The sequence below is a fragment of the Seriola aureovittata genome, chromosome 18 (assembly GCF_021018895.1).
Source record: "Seriola aureovittata isolate HTS-2021-v1 ecotype China chromosome 18, ASM2101889v1, whole genome shotgun sequence".
In the NCBI taxonomy this organism is placed as follows: Eukaryota; Metazoa; Chordata; class Actinopteri; order Carangiformes; family Carangidae; genus Seriola; species Seriola aureovittata.
In genome coordinates, this window is record NC_079381.1 from 6,833,549 (window position 1) to 6,846,104 (window position 12,556).

Genomic DNA, 12,556 nt, shown 5'->3' on the forward strand with positions numbered 1-12,556 from the left:
TATCCTGTACACAGGTACAAATTTAATTCTGGATTCCATAACAAACCTATGTCTATCAAGTGTGAATGATGTTAAACTAAATCCAGGTGCAACTGAAACTCCACTATCCTCAAGATCCTAAACTGTACGTGAATGTAAATCATGAAATCAAAACACTGAAACACTTTTAGTAAGACACACACAACAAACCCTGGATAACAAATTGGCATTCATATTAATCAGTGAGAGTCGACAGAAGTCACCCACACGTTTCTCCTCCTCTGACAGAGCTGAAAGGAAGGAAGCTGTTTGCATCATTCAGAACCTAAGTGCAGTTTGATGTGCAGTATAAAGTAGCAGATAAAACATCCTGAAGGATTTATTAGTGTCAGCGTATGCCTCTGGTGAAGAGAAAATATGATAGATGTTGTTTACAGTCACTTTCATGTAGACCTTTTTCTTCCTCCTGAAGCCACTGCTCCACATTTATTGCGGCTTTGAAGAATATTCTGACAAAGATCCTAAATAAAGGAAAGCCTCCTCTCCGGATGCACCACAAGCAGCCACAGTAACTGATTCTTGTGTGCTAACTTGTAACAGCACTCTTGCTCATGTTGGAACTTGGTTTTCCCTGTTTATTCAGCGATCTGTTCTGCCAGTAATCTGGACGTTGCTCTGCCTCCCCGCATGCTCTTGTGAATGTGAATTTTTCCCTGGAATCTCTCAATATTTGATATGGCACAGCTCGCGAAAACTCTCCTGCTGTTGTTAATGTCATCCAGACCTGAAATCCATTGGACATTCTGTACATTTCTTGTTGCACTGAAATGTTTTACGGGCCGCTCTCAGGTCAGTCTGATCACCTTGTGAAAGAGCTTTGTGGACTGTCATGTAGACGTCATGCGGCTCTGCTTGTCCTGATATGTTACTACTGATGTGTCTGTCACAGCAGCTGTCAAACTCTGTTGTTGGATATTGATGGGAGTATGTTTCAGATCTGACAGCCATGTTATTGTTCTGAGTAATGTCTAATACTGTTCTGATGTAATTGACTTTCTTTCTTGAGGGGACTGGGGGACCTCAACCGAGTAGACAGCCCATCATCGGCAGCAGCACAAGTAGAATTACATTTGTTTTTTTTTGTCATTTAAACAGCCTGTCATAGGCTGATTGACATGGGAGAGATTAAACTGGGAGGTGGTCACTGGGGCCCAGTGTCCAGCTGATCAACCTGTCAAACATTTTGGGCATCACTCTGTAAATCAACACCATAAATCAATCTACCAGGGTTAATGTCCAAAAGGGCTTTTGGATTTCAAGATGATACAAACATAACTCAGAATACAAAGTGTTCCAGTCACATAAATGTGGATTCAAACCACCACAGGAGTTACTATGGGAACGGTTAAGGATGATCCCATCACTCTTGCTCCCCGCTGACCATTTAGATGCAAAATGAGCCCCCAGTCCCCCTCTCGTGCCAATCAAACCATGAAGATGAAAGATGTCCCAGCCAATCAGACAGAGGGGTTGGGAGGCTAAAAGTCAGGATATCTCAGGTTCTGCCGCTTTGATTTAGATGTTTTATTTATTTATTTATTTTAAATCTGTCTATTGTTGTACTTCCAACTTTATTGAGGTGAATTACTAAATTGCTGGAGTATTCCTTTAAGAATATGTAAGCACTGCTTGGATCCATGGATCTCTGTGCACCTACACAATCACATTATCAGGCATGAATTCCCTCAAATTTATTTTGTTTCATTACAAAAACATTTTTCATGGCATTTTCTCTTGATAAATATAAGGGATAAATATTAATTTCACATGCAACCAAAGATGAGGCATGTTCCTCTAACTGCTATATAATGTTGAAATTAGCATTTACAGAGATAGCAGAGATATAAGATATCTTATTTGGAACACAGCCATCATAAAAAAGAAAAGTGCATATCCACAGGTTATGTAAGGTTTTATGAAAATCTAGATCTCTGTTTTGAATTCTGCTGACATACAAACACCACTTGCCACGATGTGGTTACACATTAGGTAACAGTCTGAGAGATAAAAGATCAATCAGACATTTTCCCAGCCATTAAAGCAGGCCAAAGTCAACTTTTCATCTCTCCTCTTCAAATGGTATCAACATCTTAAGTGATAACCCATGCAGTCAGATAACTAAACGCTGTAAAGCCATGCTGTAAATGCCGTTTGTGGCATGCTGCTCAGAGAATAGGGTACTTTTCAGGTTATGATCATTATGTAACCTACAGTGTTGCTGTGCTTGGGCATTCATTTTTGCACTCCCATTAAATGCTAAATGTGTTGGGTTCACAAATAATGATTATGTAGACAAGCAGTGAGAGGTAAAAATCAACAAATGCTTAATTATCACATAAAACCAAGGTGCCATCAGTGATAATAGACTTGTTTGTTTTTCCACGAGGCCTAAATGCTCCTTTTAAGCCCTGTGACCTTTGGTTGACAGATGGAGGGCAGGAAAACACAGCCATCTCTTGTTGTATTAAGCATAATGATGTCACTCTCCTGTACGTGTGCTTCAGCTCCCGTGTTAATCATGTCTCTGTAAGTGCTGTGCTGATGTGTATCTGTGTGCACATCAACAACAAATATGACATAAGTGCATGGAGCATCTCTTTCTGTTTATACATGTGTATTTGACACTTGATACTGTCTGTATGCTTGTCTTGTTTCGTCTCGAGCGCCATGCCACTGAGCAAAGTCTGAATAATGGAACTGGCGAGCGTGCTGGTGTTGGGTGAGACGCTGCCACCACAAAACTAGCCCGGCTGTTGTGTAATCAACAGGCTCATACACACGTGCCCTGCCTGTGTATCACAATACATGGAACAGATGGCAGGGAGGCTGTTAAATAAACACAAATACATGCTCATTATCAGCTTGAGTTACAGGCAGCTGCTGCCGCTCGTTTTGCCTTTGACATAGATGTTCTATAAAATCAAACCCTGATAAACTGTTAACATAGGAAGGTTAAAAACAAATCACAGCACGGAAACCAATTTTCAGAGGGGGCGGGGGGGTGCAGTGATTCAGCTCTTCCTCGCCTGGTGGTACTTGGTAAATCTACAATCCTGTCAAGCACAGCTGGCAGAAAGATGAAGAGCACATAGCCTTGTAAATACAGTAAATATACGTAAACAAATATTTGCATGCAAGCGCATTTGAGGACACAGCCACAACCACCCATACACACATACACACACGAACATAACTATACACAGATTGCTCCTGCAAAAAGCAAAAGCAAAGGCATTAGGCCTGTGGCAGCTTTTCTTTCCGGCATTAAGCTCTTGTCCTGATACTGTTGTCTCCCCGGGAGAGGAAATCTTTACTTGATGAGCATTAACAGATAGGGACTAAATGTTCCAGGTCCTCGAGATGGTTTCATAATATTTAGTGCAAAACTGTCAAGTAAATGATTAACTCCTTCCTGGGCGAGCCTCCTGCAGCCTCAGGGGGGAAGCGAGTGAGGCAGGTGAGCGTGTCAGCGAGGACAACACACCCATGACATACACTGTATGAAATGTCAGAAAATAACAGAACATTTCTGTCACAGTTTCACAGAGCTGAAGGTGATGTCTTCAAACAGCTTGGTACTTACTCCTGCTCTATTAGGCATTTTATATATCAAGTAGTTATTTCACATCATGCTGCCCTTCCAGTCACCTTAAAAGTTTGTGAACCAGGAAATCTTATCAGCATGATTCATAAAGGTCTGGCTAACTGAACCACAAAGCCAAAACCATGTGATAAATAACAACCAGAGATATGTCAATGCTGAGCCATTGAGTTTTGACTTTGCCCCCCACCACTGCCCCCACTCATCTGCAATCTCCACCACTCTCTGGATATTACTCTCCCTTTCCCCATCCTCATTTCAAAGTCATGCCACCACTGCCGCACAACCACGTTAGTCAATTAGCTCAATGTCAGTGACTGTAATGGACTTGTGGACATGATGCCCCTGTGGCGTTTGGTGCGCTCTTTCACACAGGCTCTACTTCATCACACAGTCCCATTGACTGAGCCGCCCGCATCGGCATACACTAAAGGTCAACTTTCTGCAACAGTTCCCCCACCAACGCCCCAGGTGTGTCGGCGCCTGGAGCACATGGAGAGTGGGCAAGAGCACAGCTGCTTTAAAGGCTAATTCCCCGTATTTTCATAGACTTTGCCGTCATTTCTATTAGTAATCATAACATTGTACTCACTGAGTCACTTGTTGAGCACTCAGATTTTCAGGTCTATAATATATGTAAGAAACTACCTTTTTTTTTTTTTTTTGGGGGGGGGGGCATATATTTAGCCAGATAATCTGGCTAAATAGTTACCTTGTTTCCAACCTGTTAACTTGATCATCTTATTGCTCTTTGTTGTAGCAGTGTTGCCATAGGATCTCAGCAATTACTTTGGTGAGTATCATGTTATCATACCTAGTAGAAATAATGTAAGAAACTGGCTTTAATAATCCTTCAACTATTGTTTTGCTCCCATCAAAGACAACCATTTTTTAGACTTTGAGACCTTCTCCACAATCCTTGTCATTTGTTTGGTAAAACAGGGGCTAAAGCTTTAGTGTCACCACAGCAGCCATGTCTGCTCCTCAAGGGCCGGCAGGCGCTCAGACCAACACCAAGTCCCAACAAGATATTTCCATTAGCTGCAGCATTACCATCATTCCTCCCTCCACTCTTTCTCCATGCACCTTAAGAAGCGGCTCTCTGAGGAGAAAGCACGTGGGACTTGCAAAAGCTTCTCCCCCCCACTTCCACCTCTCACATCCCAGCATGTACTGGCCTGCATTAGCGCACTCGGGTGGGCTTGTTGCTGTGCAGCAGAGACATGTGACATTGGGAGGTCAGTGCTCTGCTGCCCTGCCTCTCCCCCACCACACACACTCAAACACACACACACACACACACACACACACACACACACACACACACACACACACACACACACACACACACACACACACACACACACACACACACACACACACACACACACACCTTCTGCAGACCTCGCTGACCTCCACCCTACACCCCTCGGTCCTGGTTTGCCCTTTGCGGAAGCACGAGGGCGGAGCCTGCAAGAGCCGGGGCGGCAGGTGCTACGTTTCTGACCTTCCACTTCATGAGATCGGCTTCGGTGACATTCGGATCAAGAACTCGGTTGCGCTGCCTCCCCCTCCCCCCATTGCCAGGCTGGCTATAATGCCAAGCGTGTCGAATCACTTTAGCGTCAAAATACCGACAGTCCCCCCCACCCCTCTCCACTCTCCTCTTCTAACTCCTCACCCCTCTCTCTCTCTCTCTACCCCAACATCCCTGACTGTCTGGCTCTATCTCTCTCTCTCTCTCTCCCCCCTGCCTCTCTTCCTGTGGGTGCAAGGGGGGACGCACAGAGTCTGATGATCTGTAGCTGCCGTTGCCCTTCAAATTCCCATCGACGAGGACAGAGGCAACCGACTGTAGTGAGAGGAGGAACAGCCAGAACCGCCCCTGACAGCGACAAGCTCCCTGTCCATTCTTAAAGGACACCTGAGCTCCCTCACCACCTACTTAACACACAGGCCAGTGAACAAACAAGGAGCTGCCACAGAGGGACATGCAGAACTTTGAGACAAGATTATGGTGGACATCATTATGGATAACATACAGTATAAAGACACTAAAGAAAGTCCACATAATTAATCATCGTGACCCAATGTTCAAACAGCAGAGTGACACTACAAGTTTCTAAGGCCAAGAAAAATGTTCCTGCATTCTTGTGTTGTTGTTCTTCATGGTTACCAAAGCAGATTTGGCTGTTGCAAGCAAAGCATAACAACCAGAAAACGCATGGTTCCGAGAGAAAATAAGACTTAATAAATAAATCACAGAAATTGGCCTCTTCCTTTGGTCCGGCCTTGTCCAAATATCTGGCCTTGCTGCTGTTAGCTGATCCAGATGTTCAACGCAAACTTTTTGGATTCTCCGTGATCTTAGTGAAAAGAGGAAAAACAAAAAGAGGCAGCTTGTTTGATGGCATTTCTCAAAAATCATATCTTACTTTGCCCTCTTGTTTTTAATCATGTTCATCTATCACAACACATATGGCAGTTTTTTTTTTCTCCATTGTATTTTTACAATCTATCCCTGCAGTGTGTTATTCAACACACAAAGAACACATTTCTCAATGTTTGTTTGCACAGTGAAGTCCAGTGTGTCATGATCCAGCCTAACTGTTCTTTTGCAAATCTGACACACACACACATGCAATTCTTTCACATCCCAATCCCTCCACGTTTATCTGTGGTTAGAGGAGGCGAGTGTCCCTCAACACTTGAGTCAGCTTCGCTGATATAAACACAGCATTCATGATCGGGCTCGAGCAGCCAGGAGAGCTGAAGTGACACTGCAGCCTCTGATTCTGATGTTTCTATCAGCTGGCCACGGCACAGACAGAATCAGCACTGAAATATCTGGGTTAAAATGTACATGCTCATTTATATTCATGCCGTTCCTTAATTTGCCCATATATTTCAGTGGAACCCGACATGCTTCGTCGTGATTAACATACTGTTCTATGTTAGGCAACGTGGGGCCTGAAGAATGAGAACTTGCTTATTCATGTTTAATTAATGTTAATAAAAAATGCAGGGTTTCTTTTTCTTTTTTTCTCTCTTCTTTCCAGATGCAAAGCCTGTACTGTAAACCTCACTCATGGGGTCAGGTTCAACTCCGAGGAGAGCTGGAATCTGTGGCAGAATGTAATTTCACCTCATCTGTGTAAAACTGCCTGGAAGAGAATATATTATCCTTCAGCTAAATATAAAGATTGCAACAGAAAATGCTTTTAAAATAAAAACGTTTTCTCTTTGAAATAATACAAAGAGTCCTCTCTTGTTTTAAAAGGGACAAGGAACAATGGGTAAATTTGTATTCTGCTCCAAAAATTTATTAGCCATTAAATTATGCTGTACTCATGATAATTCAAATTTAAATGTTGTTTCTTTTGTGGTACCATGATCCAAATTTAAATTCATGATGACAGCCTTTGAGAATTTGAGCTTAGTTAAAAATTCAAGTTCAACTCTCAGCCGACAACTCTACCACCCTTAATTACACTGTGGAGATGACTGCATGAGAGCGGGGATACGACCATTTCCTGCCTGTCCCCTGTGTCCCGGGCTGCCTGCTCACCTCACTCTCCGCTGGGTTTGTGCTGTAACAATGAGATAGTATTTCACTCTGATGGTGCTGCTGGGAGATTATAGGCTCAGAGAGTTATCAAAGGCTTAGTCGCTCTGATTTCTAGTGACCCGCCGTGGATGGCTGCCGTCACTTTGTGCAGCACAGAGACCTCCACCTCTGCAGATGCATCCTGGCGGCTGCTGTGGTGGCAGCTGGCCACCAGGGGCCATATTACTTGGGGGAATCCCATTGACAGACATGATGGACAGGTATTATGGGTATTCTTTGGATAAAAGAACTAGCAGAGAGGTTAGCAGGGAGCAACATAAAGGGACACAAAAAGAGCAGAATTGCAAAGATATCTGGACACATTAAAAAGTCCAGAAATAAGTCCAGAAATAAATATAAAGAAAAAAATTATGCACTGCCTTTAAAGTCAATCAAAGTTTCCTTCTTAAAGCTGCTCCAATCAATACTTTTATTTTTCAATTGATCAATTGATTACATGTAGTGTAAAAGGTGTCATTTTTATTGACAATCCCGCAGAGACTTATCATCAGTGTGAGCAGATCCCCTCAGCTCTATGTGGCATTTTAGCATCTTTGAGCTCAGTGGCCACAGTGTTATTGTTTTGGTTCACTCTCTCCGCTCTCATGAACGTTGCTACCAGCCGCAGCTGTTAGAAAAATAAATAAACCAACTGTACACTCTGTACCAATCGATAGACAGTCAATGTTAGCGACTAGCTGGTGTACATAGCAGAATATCTAGAGCCAGATATTTCCCTCAGACATTGGTAGAGATTAAAAAAAGACTGACTATTGGACTCTGTAATGTGGCCACAAACACAACTCCAAATGAATGCTAAGGTTGGTCTGTGTCTGCAAACACATTTGTCATATCAACTTTACAATGTGTTAATGTGATATGCTGTGTTTACAGCCTTTCGCACTGCCCAAAAGTGGCTAAAAAATCTATTAATGCAGGTTTAAATGTGACCTTATAAAACATGTGGCTTTGCAGTAGGTCACTGGTTCTGCAATAAATTGACTAATAATAAAACAAAATATATTGGTACAAAATGTAAACTAAAATGTTTATATTGGTTTGTATATGTTGTTGTGAGAATGCCTTAATTTTTAAATTTGATAAGAGCCAATTTTTCCTTTTTCTTTTTTTAAACAACCCCCGTGCTGTGTGACATCAAGAGACAACAGATGTCTGTTGTTCTGCAAAAACACTGCAGCAAAACTAACTACTATTCAAGTAAATGGCAAATTTTACAACAATGAGCATCCCTATTCTGTGATTGAATAGAGTAAGAAGAGATACTAACCAGGTTGGATTGCTACTATTATTGTTCCCATGTTCCCAAAATCTCCTCCTGTTACACTGTATAATATTTCTGCTTCCCATCCCCGTTTTTACAACAAATGATAAATAAAGCCTTCTCTAAATGTCAGGGACTTGAAAGTCATTCTAAATAACAGTACAAGAAAACGTTTTGGTTCTTGAGAACCACAGCCACTGCATCTCACAGTATCTGATAAGTTTAATATAAATTCAAAATTCAAAGCCAATTAACTGAATATTTTGGCAGTTCTTATCCCAGTTTTGACAAACCACAGTCCTCTGGTCTTAAGTAAACCACCTTACATTACAAAAAACCAAGATATTAACTGCTTGCTGTGTTAGATGACTTGTGATAGTTAGTTAGTGTATTAAAAACAAAGTCTAGTGTGTATGTGTCTGTGTGTGTGTGTGTGTTGATGAACGGGGGCCAAGGCCCATAATCTGCAACTTGGCATGCTATGGCCCCTCTGGTTTCTGACCTAGCAGGAAGCAGCCAGGGACAGCGCTGACTCCGGCCAGCCAATTAGAGCACAGGGAGCACAGGGAGCACAGAGCACGCCGAGGCTAACGAGCTCCCTCTCTGTGACCCTCCTCACCTCTGCAGGACCCCGCAATGGGAAATATGAGGAGCCGGGAGCCACTTTAACTCGCCAAAACCTCCCCAGCCCCTCTCCTTAGCCTCCTTTGCCCCCCCCCCCCACACACACCCCAACCTCTACTCTCAGACCCCGCTGTGTGACCACAAGGTCTACAAACACATGCTGCGTCTCTCCTGAGCCCCACCACATGGCTTTTTACTGCCATGCTGATGCAAAAAAGCACTACATAGAAAAACAATGAGCACATACACACACATTCCTCGCAGAGCTGGAGCTCTGTCACTTGCATTTCCCTGTAGTTTACTCTGGCTTGGTTGTAGGTGGAGGGGGCAAAGCATCTTTCCAAGTCCTCTGAATAGTAAATGGGTTCCAAATTAATTGGCAGGATTTGTGAGGCAGTGAGATAATTCTGAGGCACGGTAATGAAGTGGGACTGCCGTGAGCACTAATGTGGCTTGGCTTTGAGCATAATTGCTACTCATTCAAACAAAACAGCACTAATAAAAAGTGATGAAACAAAACCAAACAATACATCTGGTGTGTAAATCTCAGCAGGTAGAAGACGGGACAGTCAGATCATGTTGGTGCGTTTCCGGCACACCAGTTAGCCACATCCAGAGCTAACGAAATAAAAAAGAGGGGGAGCCAGTAATAATCATCTACGTCCAACACCCCCACCTCCTTTTCTCTCCAGGCAGAATTGGTCCTGTCATTTGGACCCTCCAAACAGGGACCATATGTGAGTTCAGCCCTGGCAATCAGACTGCATTGTGGAGCAGGCGGCTGAGTTCATCAGGAAAAAATTAGCCCGCCGCTCTGCAGGCCTCGCTCCCATTGGCCAGTCACGCGGCCCGCTCCGTTTGAGGGCACCCCAGACATTCCTGCGGATAATCTTTTCCATTCCTCTGCTCAGCTCGGTGAGGACAGACCAAATCACAGCACAAGGCCTGCATTGTGAGGGCCTTTTCAAAAAGCCCTGTTTTCAATGCCGTCTCTCTTTTACGCTTTCCCTCTCTCTCACCTCATACACCACAATTCCAAAAAAAGAAGAAGAGAAAAAAAAAAAGTTTTTCCCATCATGACTCGTTTTTCTAATAAAAAACACTAAATGATTGCTTTTTTGAAATAATCCTGCGGAAAAACAAGGTCCCGAACACTACGTTTCTCACGGTCCCTTTCCAGTAAGAGTTTGTTTTTGAAAAGCCCAAACAATGTAAAACCACTGAAACCAGAGCCCGGCCACATCAGTGTGCAGCCTGGAGTTCAGCAGATCGCTGCTGAATACAGCTCCCCGGGCGAGGCTCACAAGCTTTCCCAGAAAACCTCCTGCTTGGTCACCGCTACACGCCTCACGCCTCCCACAGCAGCTTGTCATTGTGGCCGTAGTCGGGCGGCTGGAACGTCGAGATTGGAGGACAATCACACAATCTGGGGACACTGGTGGATTTATAGTAACACGTTCCATAATTAGACCCATGATTATTACAGGGTCTATAAACTTTAGACTCCAGGCTGTCCACTCTCTGCTGCTAACAGTTACTTCACTTGCTTTAGTACACTCTGCTCTGGGCTACTCAGGAAGCACCACTGAATTTGTTTAACAGCTCCTGTAGTGAAAAAAGCAACAAGGAAAGATAGTAAAACCCAACTTTTCAACACTTTCACTCCTCCTCCCCACTCCTCCATTTGCCCCTGAGTCTGAGGTAGACAAAATAATCCAGTGTGACTCATATAGCCACAACATAAAGAAGGAAAACCTTTGTTTTCCCTCTTTGTTTTCCTTTCTTTTTACCTCAGAAAGACTACACTTCTAATCCAGATGCTCCTAATTGTTCAGGAAACACGTCCACCCTTACTGCAGGCTGTAACAGTAAAAAAAAAATGTTGCAATCAATCAAGATAGCTCTGTAAAATACACAAAGATGGGGGTGAGGTTGGTGGAAAAACTGTGCACCTCACCGATCATGCTCAAACTTGTCCATGAAAAAGTATTTGCCTGTGAAGGAGAGAGTGGTGGGTTCTTATCTCATCTCAACTGAGACAAAAAAAAAAAAAAAAAAAAAAAAAAAAAATCCTTGATCTTCCAGAGAGAAAGATATTTGGATTTACATTTTCTATTTGCTTTTAAGGGGACTAAAAATACAGTAAGAAAAAACGATTTTTTTTCCAACAAGTGTTAGACAAGTATACATCTGCTGAGGCAGATGGGAATGATGTCCCTGTTGCTGGTTCAGGCTCAGTGTCCTGCTATGAACTTCCCGTCACTTTGCACTTACAAGAAGGTCTTAAGTAACAACCAGTCCATGGTAATAAAAACTGCATACACTTTATAGTGTAGTATCAATGACCAGATGTGATACACTAGTATACTGTACATTCACATTTTCATTCCATTTTTAAAGAACGGCCTGTTTCAAGATTATTAAGGACAATTCTGTTTCTGATCCTTCAGGGCAAAATTTTGACTAAAATAAAAAACAACAAAAAGCCAGTAAATGTGTGCAGTAATAGAATTAATCAGCGTAATGATATTGGTAAGATGGATTGTATCATTGTTAGATATCGTCACCTTCCTAAAATAATGGCCTAAGTCATGTTTTGACAAAAATGTTTTTTTTGCCTAAATCACCCCCTCATGATGCTGGCCACCTCTGGTAAAATCGCCTGAATCCTCAGTTGAGGGGAACATGCAATTCTACCCCCGGTTGTATAATGGCCTATGTCAAAAGTGTGACTCTTTTGTTGAGTTTTTTGTGTTTCCTGAAAAACCTGAAAAAATGACTTAGGCCATTATTTTAAGAGGGTGTCGATATAATGGTATGATTCAAAATATGGAAACACCTTAAGGTATTATAGTGTGATCAAATGTAAATGTTATCTAGAACTTGTGATTTTTTGGCTGTCTTTACTGAAAAAAAGAAGCATTTTAATGCCTTTTATTTGACATTGAAACATTAAGTGTTTTCCCGTATGTGTCCTTGTTTGGGAAACAGGTTGAAAGGTTAGGAAGACCAATTTTACAGAACATTTACTATATGTTTTTAAATCCACTGAACCACTTCACAGAGCAAATTCCACTAATGCAGCTAAGAGCTCTTCAACTGGAGTAGAAATGAATTAAATCAAGCAAACCAGGAAGGAGTCTGAATGATTTGTACTCTGAGTTAATTCAAAACAAGACAAGAAGGAAAAGCACAAAGTTTCTATAAGGATGTTGTCCAACAATAAGTGGCTGAAAAAAACAGACTGAGGAAGATATTCTATCATTTATATGTTAGACATATTTTCAGAACCACCACAAAATAACAGAATAAGCCTGCACACTTCTATTTCTTCCTTGTGCTGAGATGTATTAGCTCAAGGATAAAAAAAAAAAAAATCAAAAGCTTCTAACTTTAAAATCAA

General features: G+C 42.3%; 1 protein-coding gene across 3 annotated transcripts in view; it reads right to left on the reverse strand.

Moving 5' to 3' along the window:
• rxraa (retinoid X receptor, alpha a) overlaps positions 1-12,556 on the reverse strand; it is a 108,311-nt gene that overhangs the window by 66,542 nt on the left and 29,213 nt on the right. The window lies entirely within an intron of this gene.